The 15,109-nt window shown below is 48.1% G+C and overlaps 1 protein-coding gene across 1 annotated transcript in view; it reads right to left on the bottom strand.

Annotated features, from left to right (window-relative positions):
• Positions 1 to 224, bottom strand: part of PLEKHG6 (pleckstrin homology domain containing, family G (with RhoGef domain) member 6) — an 18,652-nt gene extending 18,428 nt beyond the window's left edge. Inside the window, exon 1 of the mRNA XM_011951674.1 lies at positions 145 to 224. The gene's annotated coding sequence lies outside the window, so the exon portion shown is untranslated. The remainder of the gene's footprint in view (positions 1 to 144) is intronic.
• Positions 225 to 15,109: the final 14,885 nt, after the last annotated feature.

Below are 15,109 nucleotides of genomic sequence, written 5' to 3'. Positions count from 1 at the left end.
TGGCCCCTCCCTACCGCCAGCACCGCTCGGGGCAGAGGGGCGGGACCCTGGGGACCGAGCAGCCCCCGCCCTCCCGCAGCCACCGCCTCCCCTGGCGAGGACAGCTCCAGTGGCGGTGCCCTCCTGTCCCCTTTTCGGTCGCACCTGAACTCAACACCCGCCGGCCCAGCGGGAGGGCTGGGACCGCGCGCCCTCCCCTCCAGGCCAGACCCCCGCGAGGCGCTGCAGTAATGAGGGCTGGGGGCGGGGCGGGGCGCCGCCGGGGGAGGCGGCGATGGTGACGACCTGTAGCAGGCACCCCTCTCTCCTACTGATCGCGGCAGGTGGCCGACCCTCCCGTCCTCCCCCTGCCTCTGCCTAGACCCCTAAGCAGGCAGGGAGCCCGCCTGCCACCTGGAGGGGCGGGGGTCCCATCGCTGCTGTGGAGTCCAAAGTGTGAGCCTTATCTCTCAGAGGGCCGGCTGGCCTGCCTGGTGGAAGGTAATGGTGGAAGGCTGTCCTGGACTTTGCCTTTGCTCCAGCGATAGGGCCTGGTGTCCAGCTGAGGCCTGACCGGCACTTCTCCACCCTCCCACTTCACGTGCAAATAAGCCCACTCCCGGCTATACCAGGGTCACCCAGCCCTTGCAGTGGCTGCTAAAATAGATGATATGGGACCGGGGACAGTGGCTCTCGCCTGTAATCCCAACACTTTGGGAGGCCAAGGCGGGCAGATCACAAGGTCAGCAGTTCCAGACCAGCCTAGTCCATATGGTGAAACCCTGACTCTACTAAAAATACAAAAATTAGCTGGGCATGGGGATAGGCACCTGTAGTCCCAGGTACTTGGGAGGCTGAGGTGGGAGAATCGCTTGAATCTGGGAGGTGAGCTGAGACAGTGCCACTGCACTCCAGCCTGAGCAACAGAGCGAAACTGTCTCAAAAAAAAAAAAAAAAAAAGATGCTGTGGAAGGACTGACACGTGCTGGGCATTGCATGAATGGACCACACTTTATTTTCTTTATTTTTCATTTTTAAAATTTTTTTAATTAATTAATTAATTTATTTATTTTTTGAGACGAAGTCTCGCTCTGTCACCCAGGCTGGAGTGCAGTGGCCGGATCTCTGCTCACTGCAAGCTCCGCCTCCCGGGTTCACGCCATTCTCCTGCCTCAGCCTCCCAAGTAGCTGGGACTACAGGCACCCGCCACCTCGCCTGGCTAGTGTTTTGTATTTTTTAGTAGAGACGGGGTTTCACTGTGTTAGCCAGGATGGTCTCGATCTCCTGACCTCGTGATCCGCCCGTCTCGGCCTCCCAAAGTGCTGGGATTACAGGCTTGAGCCACCGCGCCCGGCCTAAATTTATTTTTTAAAAAGAAAATAGAGACTGTATCTTGCTGTGTGGCCCAAGATGGTTTCCAACTCCTGGGCTCAAGCGATCCTTCCGCTTCGGTTTCCCCACCTTTTTCACTTCTCCAAATCATGGCACCTTGTCTGACAGAAGCACTGGATATTTGAGATAGAAGTGTCCTGTGGATGTGTGGTCATTGTAATCTTACAACCACGAAACCCAAGACCCTGTAGTGGGCAGGTGGCAGGTCTGAGGCTCCCAGCCCCTCACCCCGCCTGTGGTCTATTTCCTGCCAATGGAGTCAACAGTGATTGATACGGCTCCTTACTTCTTCAGAGCATCCTGAAGTTCAGGAAACACTTTCAGAAGCAGAATCTCCTTGAATTGCCAGGGAAAAGCATCTCTATTTCCCTTTCCCATCTAGCGTATGAAACACATACATGATCAGAGTGTTCTAGTCCTCACTCGGACTCTGGTGACTCTATTTCGTTTGGAGGAGGAATCTCTATCTTTGGACGGTTTCTAATTTTGTATTCCCCGTGTCCATCCTCAAATCCGCCCTCCAGGATTCTCTTTCTCTGAGCTTGCTGTTGTGTGATTGCTCTCCTGGTTCAGAAGTGTCCTCTGTTCCTCCAGCTCCTTGAACCAGCCTCTCTCTTGCTCCTGCCTCCCAGCTGGTGGTGGGACCAGTTTTTGGGGGTGAAGTCAGGTAGAAAAGGAACTGCAGTGGCAAGAAACCAGAGTATGCCTAGTTCCTAGCCCTTCCCTCTTCCCATTCACTCTGTGTGTGTGTGTGTGTGTGTGTGTGTTGTGAGAGCTAGACAGAGCTAGAGAGACATCCAGGGATGACAAGAGTAGCTATGAGGGAAAGAGTTAATAAGCCAGGAGAGGAGGTGGTGATTATGGACAGTATTAAATGACACCCCAGAGACAGCTGGTGCCAGTGGCCCCTAGCTTCTCCTCCCAGTGTCTCCCAGAAGGAGTGGGAAGGAGGAGTAAGAGGGAAGATGAAACTGACAGAGCACCAAAGACAAGCCTGGGCTTTCAGTGCTCTGGGGTGAGCTGGCTAGACTGGCCCAGTGGAAGGTGGTTGGCGGGGGATGGGTGGGTTGAGGGGGTGTTTAAACCCTTTCACTTCCCTCTAGGCACTGAGGTCCAATCTCCACCCACCACTGCCCCAGGGCCTGTCTTCAGCCTCCCTGGGAGGAGAGGTTCCCAGGGAAAGCTGAAGTCTAGAAGCCAGAGGTGTGGCGGGGCACAGGTGTGTGGCCTGGGAGGCAGGCCTCCATGTTCTGTTTCTTCTCCTCTGTGACTCTCACCGTCTCCACTTCCATGACCCCTTCTGTGCTGTGGAGAGCACACACCTGTGGCAGGCTGAGGGGAGCGTTCTCAGGGAGCTGAATGAAATCTAAAGAATTGGGAGGCTGGAGGCTTGGCCTCTGCCAAGTGAGGCTAGGGGCCACCTGGTCCTTGGACCAGAGTATGCCACCTGGATACTTCTCTTTATTCCTGGTTATCCTAGCCTTTCCTCATATGCCTAGCTTGAGTCATATCCCTCACTTTCTCCCAGGTAAGATGTTCCTCATTAGGTCCCCGAATTGACCCCATAACTGATGGTAAAGTGTATGTCCACGGTCAGAGCTCTGAAGATCAAATGCTTCTGTCCAATAGCAGCCTGAGGATAACTGCCTGGGGTTGGCATAAGGGGCTCACCAGGCAGGAAGGGCCTCGACCTCCGCCAAGCCCATATCTCTCAGGGCAGGAGTGGGGACCATCTGGGCTAATGAGGGGCTGGCAGGCACTAGCAACAGGAGGCAGCTAATGGGAGCTGTGTTCTCCCTGCCCAGAGCGAGGCAGAAACTGAGGGTTCAAGCAGGAGGCGCCAGGTCATGTGAGGCAGATGAATACCAGGAGGCCAGGCCACAGGGCACAGCCTCTGGTGTCTCAGGCCAGAACTGGTGCTTCCAGTTTCTTCTTTCCTCCCCTCCTCCATTCCTTCTACATTTATTGGCAATGTGCAAGACAGTAGGAGTATAGAAAAGAACAAGAGGCCTTGACTTCTAGGGGCTTACAGACTAATGGGGAGGCAGATGGACAAACAGAACATCGATATTTAAGTTAGACATAGAAGGACTAAGTCAGGAGCTGTGGGAGCACTTTGGAGGGACCTGTTACTACATAGGGGAGCCAGGGACGGCTTCTAGAGGAGGCGAGCTTTGCGTTGGGACTCGAAGGATGAGTAGCAGTCAGCTGGGCTGAGAAGGAAGAAAGGGCATTTCTGGAGGAGGGAAGAGCATGTTTAAAAAGAAATTGAGGCCGGGCGCAGTGGCTCACGCCTGTAATCCCAGCACTCTGGGAGGCCGAGGTAGGCGGATCACAAGGTCAGGAGATTGAGACCATCCTGGCTAACCCGGTGAAACCCCGTCTCTACCAAAAACACAAAAAATTAGCCGGGCGTTGTGGCGGGCGCCTGTAGTCCCAGCTACTCAGCAGGAGAATGGAGTGAACCCAGGAGGCGGAGGTTGCAGTGAGTCGCGATCTCACCACTGCACTCCAGCCTGGGCGACAGATATAGGCTCCGTCTCAAAAATAAATAAATAAATAAATAAATAAATAAATAAATAAATAAATAAATAAATAAATAAATAAATAAATAAATAAATAAATAAAAAGAAACTGAAGAGCAGACTTCCCTAAAGGCCTCCTGAGGGTCTACCCTATTGGCTCCCTGGGAATATCCCAGCTTCCAAGTCGAGGATCTCTGGGTGGTGGCTTAGGAGGATGAACCTTCTTTTTGGCCTTCCAGGACCTCCACGATTTGACCTCAGTTATACTTCCTTACTCAGTCCCTAGATGTGTTCCCATTCCCTGGGTCTGCCTCAATTTTCCTGACTCCATGCCTTTGGTCAAGCTGTTCCCCTCAGCTGGGTGCCTTGTCCTCCGTCTCCACTTACCTCCTTCGAGGGCTTTCCTAGGACTGCCTCCTTCACGAAGCCTTTCCTAATAATCCTGCAGCCAGGCTGATCACTTTCCTCCCTGGTTGCAACAGCCTTGACCGCTATGTTTCTTTAAAAGGCACTCTGTTCTGCCTACTACTGGTGATATTAGCATATGCTGCCTATGCCCGAGGGCAGGGACCAGCCTAACACAAGACTGGCATGGTATTTGGGAATTGAACTGGATTGACTTGCTAGAGGACCCAGACAGAATGACTTGCAGACAGACTGGCCTGTACTGTTCCATCCCTGACAAAAGGAACCATCTTTGCCTTTTAGATACCTGGCATTCTTCCATAATTTCAGTTTGGCGTTCCTGCTTGGCATGCAGCCCCAGAGAGGCTATGGAATTTTTTTAATTTTTTTGAGACAGGGTCTCGCTCTGTCACCCAGACTGGAGTGCAGTAGCACCACCACAGCTCTCTGCAGCCTAGACCTCCAAGGCTCAAGCGATCCTCCCACCTCAGCCTCCTTAGTAGGCTGTTCACCTCAGCCAACATGCCCTGTAGTGAACAGAACACTGGATGAACAGATGGGTGAATAGAATATTGATATGGAAGTTAGACATAGAAGGGATAAACTGGGAGCTGCAGGAACACTTTGGAAGGACCAGTTACTACATCGGGGAGCCAGGGATGGCTTCTAGAGGAGGCAAGCTTTGTGCTGGGACTTGAGGGATGAGTAGTAGTCGGCTGGGTAGAGAAGGAGGAAAAGGGGCTGGACCAAGAGCTGTGGAATCTTTTCTTTTCTTTCTTTCTTTTTTTGAGATGGAGTCTTGCTCTGTCACCAGGCTGGAGTGCAGTGGTGGCGCGATCTTGGCTCACTGCAACCTCAGCCTCCCGGGTTCAAGTGATTCTCGCGCCTCAGCCTCCTGAGTAGCTGGGACTGCAGGTGCCCGCCACCACATGCAGCTAATTTTTTGTATTTTTAGTAGAGACGGGGTTTCACCATGTTGTCCAAGATGGTGTTGATCTCTTGACCTCGTGATCCACTTGCCTCGGCCTCCCAAAGTGCTAGGATTACAGGCATGAGCGACCGTGCCCAGCCAAGGGCTATGGAATCTTAACCAGACCTATAGGGTCTTTGTGGCTCAGGAGCTCCAGCAGGTTCCTTAGCAGGTGATGTTGAGGCCATGGCACCGAAGGTCCCAGCTGTGGAAATGTTCCCCATCCTTCTCTCTTTCCGGGCTGCTCAGGCCTTCAGGAATGACAAGGGCATATCCAAAGTGAAAGATATCTGAAGCCATTTTATTTCTTGGCCCTCTATCTTTGCCCCACTGCACCTGACAGCCATGGTCTCCCCTAGTGACCTCCCCTGGAAATGCAATGAAACCTCATTGCATTGTCTTGGTCTTTGGGGGCAGGAGCGGACAAGCCTCCAAGGCCTGGCCTTCCTTCCTGAGTCGGATGGGCCCCAATTGGTCTTGTAGTCCAACACTTCTCCCCAAACGGGAGCGCGGGCTGATGCCCTTGGCGGACGGCTCCTGCCTGTGCCCAACACCTCCAGCAATGCTTCTTCCAGGGTCAGTGCCTTTGTTCAAGTGGCTCTGCTCAGTGAGTGGGGTCACTTCCTTCAAGCCCCCTTCCTTCCAGTGGTCATTTGATTTCCTCTCTCAGGTCTGCGCTGACACTGGGTCCTCTCAGGTTTATCCCACCTGAGGATGACTCAAACTTACATGCACCTAGGCAGTTTAAGGCTCTGGGTCAACCCTTGCAAATGTCTTCAAAACTAGAACAGCCCTTCCCCCATGGTCAACTTCTACTAACTCTGTGGCCCTCGTCACTTAGCCCAGGGTCACAGCCAGTCCTCACTTAGGGCACATGTATTTTGAGGCCCATTTGCCCAGGGTGGCTGACTGTCTGGGCCCATCTCATGATGGCACACCTTGCCCAGCCCAGGCAGATGAGCTGGTGTTCTCCTCTTAGAGTAGACAGTAGCAGCACAACAGTCTTAAATCATCATTTCTAATTTAATTTGACAACCCTGACTTTCAGAAGTTCTTTCTCATCTCTGACCCAAATACTTCCAGCTTAAATTTAATTTCCTCGTGCTCTGGGGAATACCCTTCTCTGTATCATGAACCCCTCTTTGGATAACTGAACCACAGTTTCAGTCATTTTAGCAGGTTTAGAAACCCTGGATCCTTTTGCCTTCCCTCAGAGACTATGTTCTGAGTTTGGGTTCATACGGGCAGACAAGGTCTGAGGAACCACCCTGTGCACCAGGCACTGGGTGAGATGCTGAGAAGATATCATTCCAGCCGGGCGCGGTGGCTCAAGCCTGTAATCCCAGCACTTTGGGAGGCCGAGACGGGCGGATCACAAGGTCAGGAGATCGAGACCATCCTGGCTAACACGGTGAAACCCCGTCTCTACTAAAAAAACTACAAAAAACTAGCCGGGCGAGGTGGCGGCGCCTGTAGTCCCAGCTACCCGGGAGGCTGAGGCAGGAGAATGGCGTGAACCCGGGAGGCGGAGCTTGCAGTGAGCCGAGATCTGGCCACAGCACTCCAGCCTGGGGAACAGAGCGAGACTCCGTCTCAAAAAAAAAAAAAAAAAAAAAAAAAAAAAAAAAAAAAGATATCATTCCATTTCTCCTTACAGCAACCCAAGAGGCAGATGCTACCAGTATCATCCCACTTAGTTGGTGCAAGACTGAATCTCGGAGGTAAAATAGCTTCACCAAGGTCACACAGCCAGGATGTGGAAGAGCTGGCTCAATTTCTGTATCTAACAAGGCTTTAGAGAGGACATTTGGTCCAGCTGCCAACTGCCAAACAGGAGACCACTGTGAGTATGTAGTACAGATGTCTGCCTCTGACTTCGCATCCATTTTGTGTCGGGTTCTACCTTAATTTTGCATTAATCATTTCTACCTGCCTAAATGACCTTCAGTTACGGATCTCTGCCTTCCTTACTGCTCATGCACTTGTTAGTTTGCTGTTTTTAGAGGACAAATGCACAGTGCAGGGCTCAGAGGCTTGGAGTCATCTCTGTCTCAGGCCAGGGTCTTTGTTCATAGGAAAGCTCTTCATCAGGCTTTAGGGGCAGTTGGATTTGATTTGTCTATATCTCCATCCTTGTATGTAAAATGAGGATAAAATAACTAAATTTTGGGATCATTGGATCATTATAATAATAACAATAGCTAACTATTTTTTTCTTTTTAAGAGACAGGGTCTTGCTTTGTCATCCAGGTTGGAGTGCAGTGGTGCGATCATGGCTCACTGCAGCCTCAACCTCCTGGGCTCAAGTGATCCTCCCACCTCAGCCTCCCAAGTAGCTGAGACCAGAGGTGTGTGCCACCACACCTGGCTAATTTTTAATTTTTTATAGAGAAGGGGGTCTCCCTCTCTGCCCAGGTTTGTCTTGAATTCCTGGCCTCAAGGGATCCTCCTGACTTGGCCTCCCAAAGTGCTCAGATTACAGGCATGAGCCACTGCACCCAGCCAGAGCTAGCTTATTAAAGCAATAACTATGTGCAAGATACAAGTTTATATGTTTAATTTTATTTAATCCTCACAAAAATCCTATGAGGTAGATACTGTCATACTCCTATCACAGGGGAGGAAATAGGCTCAGAGAGGTTATATGACATGTTCAAGATGACAAAGTTAGCAAGAAAAAAAGTGAGGATTTGAACTCACTTGTCTCATTCCTAAGCTGGCACCTTTGACTACTACCCAATAGGAAAATAAACAAGTTGCTTTAGATAAGCCTGTTGTATGGAAAGGAAACCAGATAAAATTGACTGCCTTGTTTCAGCCCTAAAGGTCATCTCAGCATTTGAAGACACAAGAAATCTAACTCCTAAAGCTTTGAGAAGTATTTACTGAAGGCTGCTGGCCAGGGCTGGTCTTTACTGAAGGCTGCTGGCTGGAGCCCAAACCCAGGGCTCTGTTGCTCATTATACAGCATCATTTCCTAACAGGCATCTTCATTCCTCTCTCCCCAAAATATTCTTCCTCATAGTATCTATTCAGTCCTCTCCTCTCCTGCTCCCTCTTCTGTCTCCTTCCAACCCCTTTTCCTGATCTTCCTCATCCCGTGGCTCCATTCCCTTTCCTTTATGCAGCCATCTACTCTTGTCTTTTGGTAATCTCATCTGCCTTTCTGCTCAGTAAAACAAAAATGGCTCACCCACAGTCCTCAAAAGGAGGATAGTAAATCCATGTAACAATGAAATACTGTTGTCCTCACATGCTGGGCTTTCAATGCCTGGCCAAGGCAGATAAAAGGAAATCCTAAGGGGCTGAGGGGACAACAGAGAGGGGATTTAGAAAATTGCTTTCCTCAGGCCAGGAGCGGTGGCTCACACCTGTAATCCCAGCACTTTGGGAGGCCGAGCGGGCAGATCACGAGGTCAGGAGATCGAAACCATCCTGGCTAACACGGTGAAACCCTATCTCTACTAAAAATACAAAAAATTAGCCGGGTGTGGTGGTATGCACCTGTAGTCTCAGCTACTCAGGAGGCTGAGGTAGGAGAATCACTTGAACCCAGGAGGTGGAGGTTGCAGTGAGCCAAGACCACGTCACTGCACTCCAGCCTGGGTGACTCAGAGCAAGACTCCGTCTCAAAAAATAAAAAACAAAAACAAAACAAAACAAAAAAACCTACTTTCTTCACAGGCCCTGCATTCTGTCTATTTTCCTTCCCTTCCCTCCATTAGTACCTGGGGGAGGAGGAGGAAGAGGTGCGGGTGTGCATCCCTCCTTACTATCTGACTCAACTCTGCACATTCTCCAAGACCTGAGTCAATCCCTGCCCAGACCCTCCTGGACCAACGTGGTCCACAGTACCTCCCCTGCCCCGATTCCTGCTGCATTTGCCCCTCCTACGTTTGCCTTACCTTTCTTGCTACCAAACATTCATCGTGGGGGCCGTAAACTCCTTAAAAGCAGGACCTTGCTCTTTCACAGTGCCAGGCCAGGTGGAACTTGACATAGATACTAAGTAAAGATTTGCTTGGGAGATGACTGTGGAGTAAGACCTCTAGGAGTGAGGTCTCTGGAGTTTGCATTCGGGCTCCATCACTGTGGTTGCTTGTCCCTGATTTTTTACATCTCTGAGTGTCTATGCCATTTGGTAAGATCCTCCCACACTGACTCTGCGCTTGGCCTTGTGATTCGCTTTGGCCAATAGAATGTGGTAGAAGTGATGACGGACTCGTTCTAGTCTTGGAGCTCCAAAGGCTTTGTCCACATTCATTGTCTCGGAAGCTTCCCACCATGATGAGGAACAAGCTCAGGAGGACAAGAGACCACATGCAGGAGAGTAAGTCATCCTAGCTCAGGCCATCCTAGACCAGGCGAGGAAAGCTGACCCGTAGCCACAAACACATGAGGGAGCCCAGCCAAAATCTGACTAACTTGGACCAAATCAGCAGAATGACTTAGCCAACCTGATTGATTCATGTGCCAAAGTATATTTTTATTGTTATTAGCCTGTTAGTACATATTTTATGGGTGCTTGTTACGCAGCACTAATGTGGTGTTGGAGAATGGATACAACCATTTACCAGCTCTGTGATCTTGGGAAAGTTATTTAATTGCTATACTATTTTTTTTTTTTTTTTGAGACAGGGTCTTGCTGTGTTTCCCAGGATGGAGTGCAGTGGCGTGATCTCGGCTCACTGCAATCCCTGTCTCCCGGGCTCAGGTGATCCTTCTGCCGCGGCCCCCCGAGCTGCTGGAAATACACGGGTGCACCCCCATGCCTGGTTAATTTTTGTATTTTTAGTAGAGACGGAGTTTCACTTTGTTGGTCAGGCTGGTCTCTAACTCCTGACCTCAAGTGATCCACTCACCTCGGCCTCCCAAAGTGCTAGGATTACAGGTGTGAGCCACTACACGCAGCTGATTGCTGTATACCTCAACTTCCTTGTCTGTAAAGTGGGAATGTAGTGGACACTGTCGACAGCTTCAGCTGAGTCTCCTCTCCCAGTGATTGCTTCAGCTAAAGAATTGCTTCACCCAAGATTCTGCGCCCGTTGCTGGGGCCACCTGTATCCACTCAGTGGCTGATGTGGAAGCATAAAAGTCTGGGCCCCTTGTTCCAGTTGGGGGCAACTCTGCAGGGCTGTCCTAGCTGCAGAGCTGCCTGTGGCTAGGGCCTTGGTGATGACTGCATCATTCCCCTGCTTCCCCCTCTGCCTAATCCTGCTTCATTTCTCCACAAGGGTCAAATTCAAGAGACTTCCTAATCAACCTCTTACATTCATATCCCCATCTTAGAATCTGATTTCCTGGAACTAACCTGTGGGAAGTGGAGACCAGTGACTACGTAGCAAAATCTGGCCGATGAGAAAAAAGCAGGTATGTTCCCTAAGACTGTTTTGCCTTCAAACTTTGGATCTGTTACTACTACCAAAAGCATTTTGAAAAACTGCATACATCTTTGTATATTTTTGAATCTAAAATCTTTCTTTATATTTTAAAATGTAACATTTAGCATATTATTAATGTTAACATTTAAGATGAAATAATTCTCTTTAATTTTAACTTTTTATTTAAAAAATTCAAAGTTTTAGAAATTTGCAAGAATAATATAATGACCTTGTGTATACTCTTTACCTAGACTTGTCAGTTACTGATATTTTGCCCCCATTTTGTCTCTCACATTCTATTACTAGAATTACTGATATATAATTAAAACAGAAATATATTTTTATATATGTATATATATGTGTGTGTGTGTGTGTGTGTGTGTATATATATATATTTTTTTTTTTTTTTTTTTTTTTGAGACGAGGTCTTGCTCTGTTGCCCAGGCTGGAATGCAGTGGCGTGATCATGGCTCACTGTAGCCTTGATCTCCCTGGACTCAAGTAATCCTCTCAGCCTCCCAGGTACCTGGGACCACAGGCACCTGCCACTGCACCTGGCTAATTTTTGCATTTTTTATAGAGACAAAGTTTCAGTATGTTGTCCAGGATGGCAGAAATATATTTTAAATATATATTCAACTTAAAAAGAAAAATTTAATTGAGATTATACCCTTCCCCAGTGAGATGGACAGAGCTTCCCCTGTACCCCAACATGTTTTCAAGGAGAGGCAACATGTACAGGGGTTTGGCTCATGTGTGGATTGAGGCAGCCTTGGTCTGAATCTTGGTTTTGCTACTTATGGGCTGTGTGGTCTTAGACAGGTTGTTTAACCTCTTTGTGCCACAGAATCTTCATATTTGTGTCTACGTCATATGGGTGTGGTGAGGACCAAATGAGTTAATATATAAAGTACTTAGAACATTACCTGACATATTGTAAGTATGGTTTATGTTTATGGTATAATAGAATGTACCAGTGGATGAATAATTATTTATTGCTAGAATAATTAGGGTGCAGAGCAAATTAACAAGAAGATATATCACTAGTAAGTCAGAGGTTTCCAAAAGATATATTCATGATCATTGTTCAATGCATTATTTACAGTAGAATCACATCTCAGTGGTAAGTTAATCTAAGAACATGGTAGGAATAAATAAATGAGCAGAGAAGTGATTGATAAATGATAGCAAATTGGAGACATGTAAAAAAATTTTTTTTTAATGACTGAGGCTAGGCTTAGTGGCTCACGCTTGTAATCCCAGCACTTTGGGAGACTGAGGCAGGTGGATCACTTGAAGCCAGGAGTTCGAGACCAGTCTGGACAATATGGTGAAACCCTTCTATAAAAAATACAAAAATTAGCCAGGTGTGGTGGCTCCCACCTCTAGACTCAGCTACTTGGGGGGCTGAGATGGAAGGATCGCTTGAGCCTGGGAGGTGGAGGTTGCATTGAGTCAAGATCATGCCACTGCACTCCAGCCTGGGTGACAGAGTGAGACCCTGTCTCAAAATAAAAAAGAATGTGACTTTCCATTATTCAATAATTGGGAGCAAAAGGGAATGAAGATGTTTTTTCCTACAAGTCTTAGTAAATATAGAACACGAAAGTGCCTTTGATATATGTTCCTTTTTTTGGAGGATGCAATGTTCATCTCTTGCTAGTAAATGTGAAACTTTTTACTTCCCCCTTCTTCTTTTTTTTTTTGGAGATAGAGTCTTGCGCTGTCACCCAGGCTGGAGTACAGTAGGTGCGATCTTGACTCACTGCAACCTCCACCTCCTGGGTTCAAGCGTTTCTCCTACCTCAGTCTTCTGAGTAGCCGGGATTACAGGTGCCCGCTGCCCATGCCTGGCTAATTTTTGTATTTTTAGTAGAGATGGGGTTTCAACATGTTGGTCAGGCTGGTCTTGAACTCCTGACCTCGTGATCCGCCCACCTCGGCCTCCCAAAGTGCTGGGATAACAGGCGTGAGCCACTGCATCCGGCCACACATCGCCCTTCTTGAAGTTGTGCAAAATATTTGGAGAAGAGCAGCCCCGCCAGGATGGCAGACAGCCTGGCCCTGGACTCTGTGTGAGGGTTCAGAAGCTACTCTGTGGTAGATCTGCCTCGAGCTTCACAGGAGCTCGGCATTGTCTGGGTGCTTTTAAGAATCAGGATGATCTTTAAGATAAATAGATAAGACATGGAGCTTTGCCTCGATAAGCGAGCTTATCACATGCATGATGTAAGGTGCTATCACTATCAGTATTTACTACCTGACTCTCCCTCAGCACTCCAGTATTCCTGGGGAGCTTTGGGGGTATGGAGAGTAATACTGTCCCTACTCCTGCTGCACCCTGTCTGAGCCCACAACATCCCAACACATCTTCTTAACTTCACATTTTGCCCTTTACAAAAATATATACAGGACAGAGAAGACATGAAGACCTACAAGAAGTTTGTGGTGATTTCATTAAAACAAGATTTGCCCACACTGATATCATTATTATTTATTTTTTAAAAATTTATTTCAATAGTGTTTGGGGAACAGGTGGTGTTTGGTTACCTGGATAAGTTCTTTAGTGGTGGTTTCTGAGATTCTGGTGCACCCATCACCTGAGCAGTGTACACTGTACCCAACGAGTAGTCTTTTATCCCTCACTCTCCCCACCCTTCCCCCTGAGTCCCCAAAGTCCATTGTATCATTCTTATGCCTTTGCCTCCTCCTAGCTTAGCTCCCCCACTTATAAATGAGAACATACGATGTTTGGTTTTCCATTCCTGGGTTACTTCACTTAGAATCATGGTCTCCAACTCCATATACATATCACATTTTCTTTATCCACTCGTTGGTTCAACTCAAACTGATATTATGAAGCATCCTTTTTTCAGGGCCATGACGCTTTTATACTCCAAGCGTTCTATCTTAAAATTTGGGAAAGTTGACAGGTCATGTGGTGCCTAAAGTATTCTCTGTGACGTGGGTTATTATTATGATTGTTTGTAGACACAGGTTCTTGCTATGCTCAAGAGAGCCACCTGCCTGGCCTCCCAAAGTGCTGGGATTACAGGCATAAGCCACCGCACCTGACCAGCATGGATTATTTCTTAACACCCCCTTTCTCTACAAAAGTTATTTTCAGCAATAATCATGAATTGAAATTTTCATATTGGCCCTCATAAAACAAAAATATTACAACTTGTAATTTGCTTTCCATTTCACTTTTTTTTTTTTCTTTAAGACCGAGTCTCACTCTGTCACCCAGGCTGGAGGGCAATCTCAGCTCACTGCAATCTCCGTCTGCTGGGTTCAAGTGGGTCTTGTGCCTCAGCCTCCCGAGTAGCTGGGATTACAGGCGTGTGTCACCACGCCCAGCTAATTTTTGTATTTTTAGTACAGACAGGGTTTCACCATGTGGGCCAGGCAGGTCTTGAACTCCTGGCCTCAAGTGATCCTCCCACCATGGCCTCCCAAAGTGCTGGGATACAGGCATGAGCCACCACACCTGACCTCTTTTTCGCTGTTTTAAATTTTTAACACAAACAAAAAGTCCACGTAGACAAGAGGAAAATAACTCAAGTTATTCCTTTGTCTTTGCAATCATGGCACCATCGTTGTGTGTTTTGAATCTACCATTGAAAGGCAGAGATACGTGGTTCTGTTAGTGGAAAAAAGGGTCTTGATCCAGAGCCCAGAGGGTTCTGAGATCTTGTGCAGGAAGGAATTCAAGGCAAGTCACAGAGTGCAGTAAGAAGAGAGTTTATCGAAAGCTATTCTGTTACACAGGAGGGCGTCCTCAGGAAGCAAGCAGAGGACTGCCCCGGCTTTGTTTTAAGTTTTTCTCATATAGGGGTCTGGTCGATATAAAGGTTAAACTAAGCTGTGTCTACATGTGGGTGAGCAGACTGCATGAGAGAGTTGATAACTCTGTTGATTTAAAGAAAACTCTCCGTGACGTTTTAGTGTGTAAGTATTAACACATCAAGGTGTAACTATGATTGTCTTCAGAGCATATGTTGATATGGGTATCGGGAGATGTGGACTCTCCATTGTTGTCGGAGTGGGTCTTTGTAGGCATCTTTAGACTGTTTCCTCAACTATAAACACACCGTGACTATAGGCTGTGACCAGCAAGGGATGTGCCTGTCTAGTGTGTGTGTGTGTGTGTGTGTGTGTGTGTGTGTGCGCGCGCGTGCGCCTTTCCAGTTTTGAGATGGAGTTGATTGGCCGGGTGCCGTGGCTCATACCTATAATCCCAGCACTTTGGGAGGCCGAGTTGGGAGGATTATTTAAGACCAGGAGTTGAGACCAGCCAGGCAACATGGGGAGACCCTGTCTCTAAATTTAAAAAAAAAAAAAAAAAAAAAAAAGATGGATTGAGTGTAAAAGGGTGTCACTGGCTCTCCCAAGCTCCTGCTTCCATAACAGCTCCACAGGGACGGAGGCGCTGACCAGCCAGAAGGAAGAAACC

Source organism: Colobus angolensis, unplaced genomic scaffold (genome assembly GCF_000951035.1).
Source record: "Colobus angolensis palliatus isolate OR3802 unplaced genomic scaffold, Cang.pa_1.0 Scaffold11, whole genome shotgun sequence".
In the NCBI taxonomy this organism is placed as follows: Eukaryota; Metazoa; Chordata; class Mammalia; order Primates; family Cercopithecidae; genus Colobus; species Colobus angolensis.
This window is presented reverse-complemented; position numbering and strand designations above follow the sequence as displayed.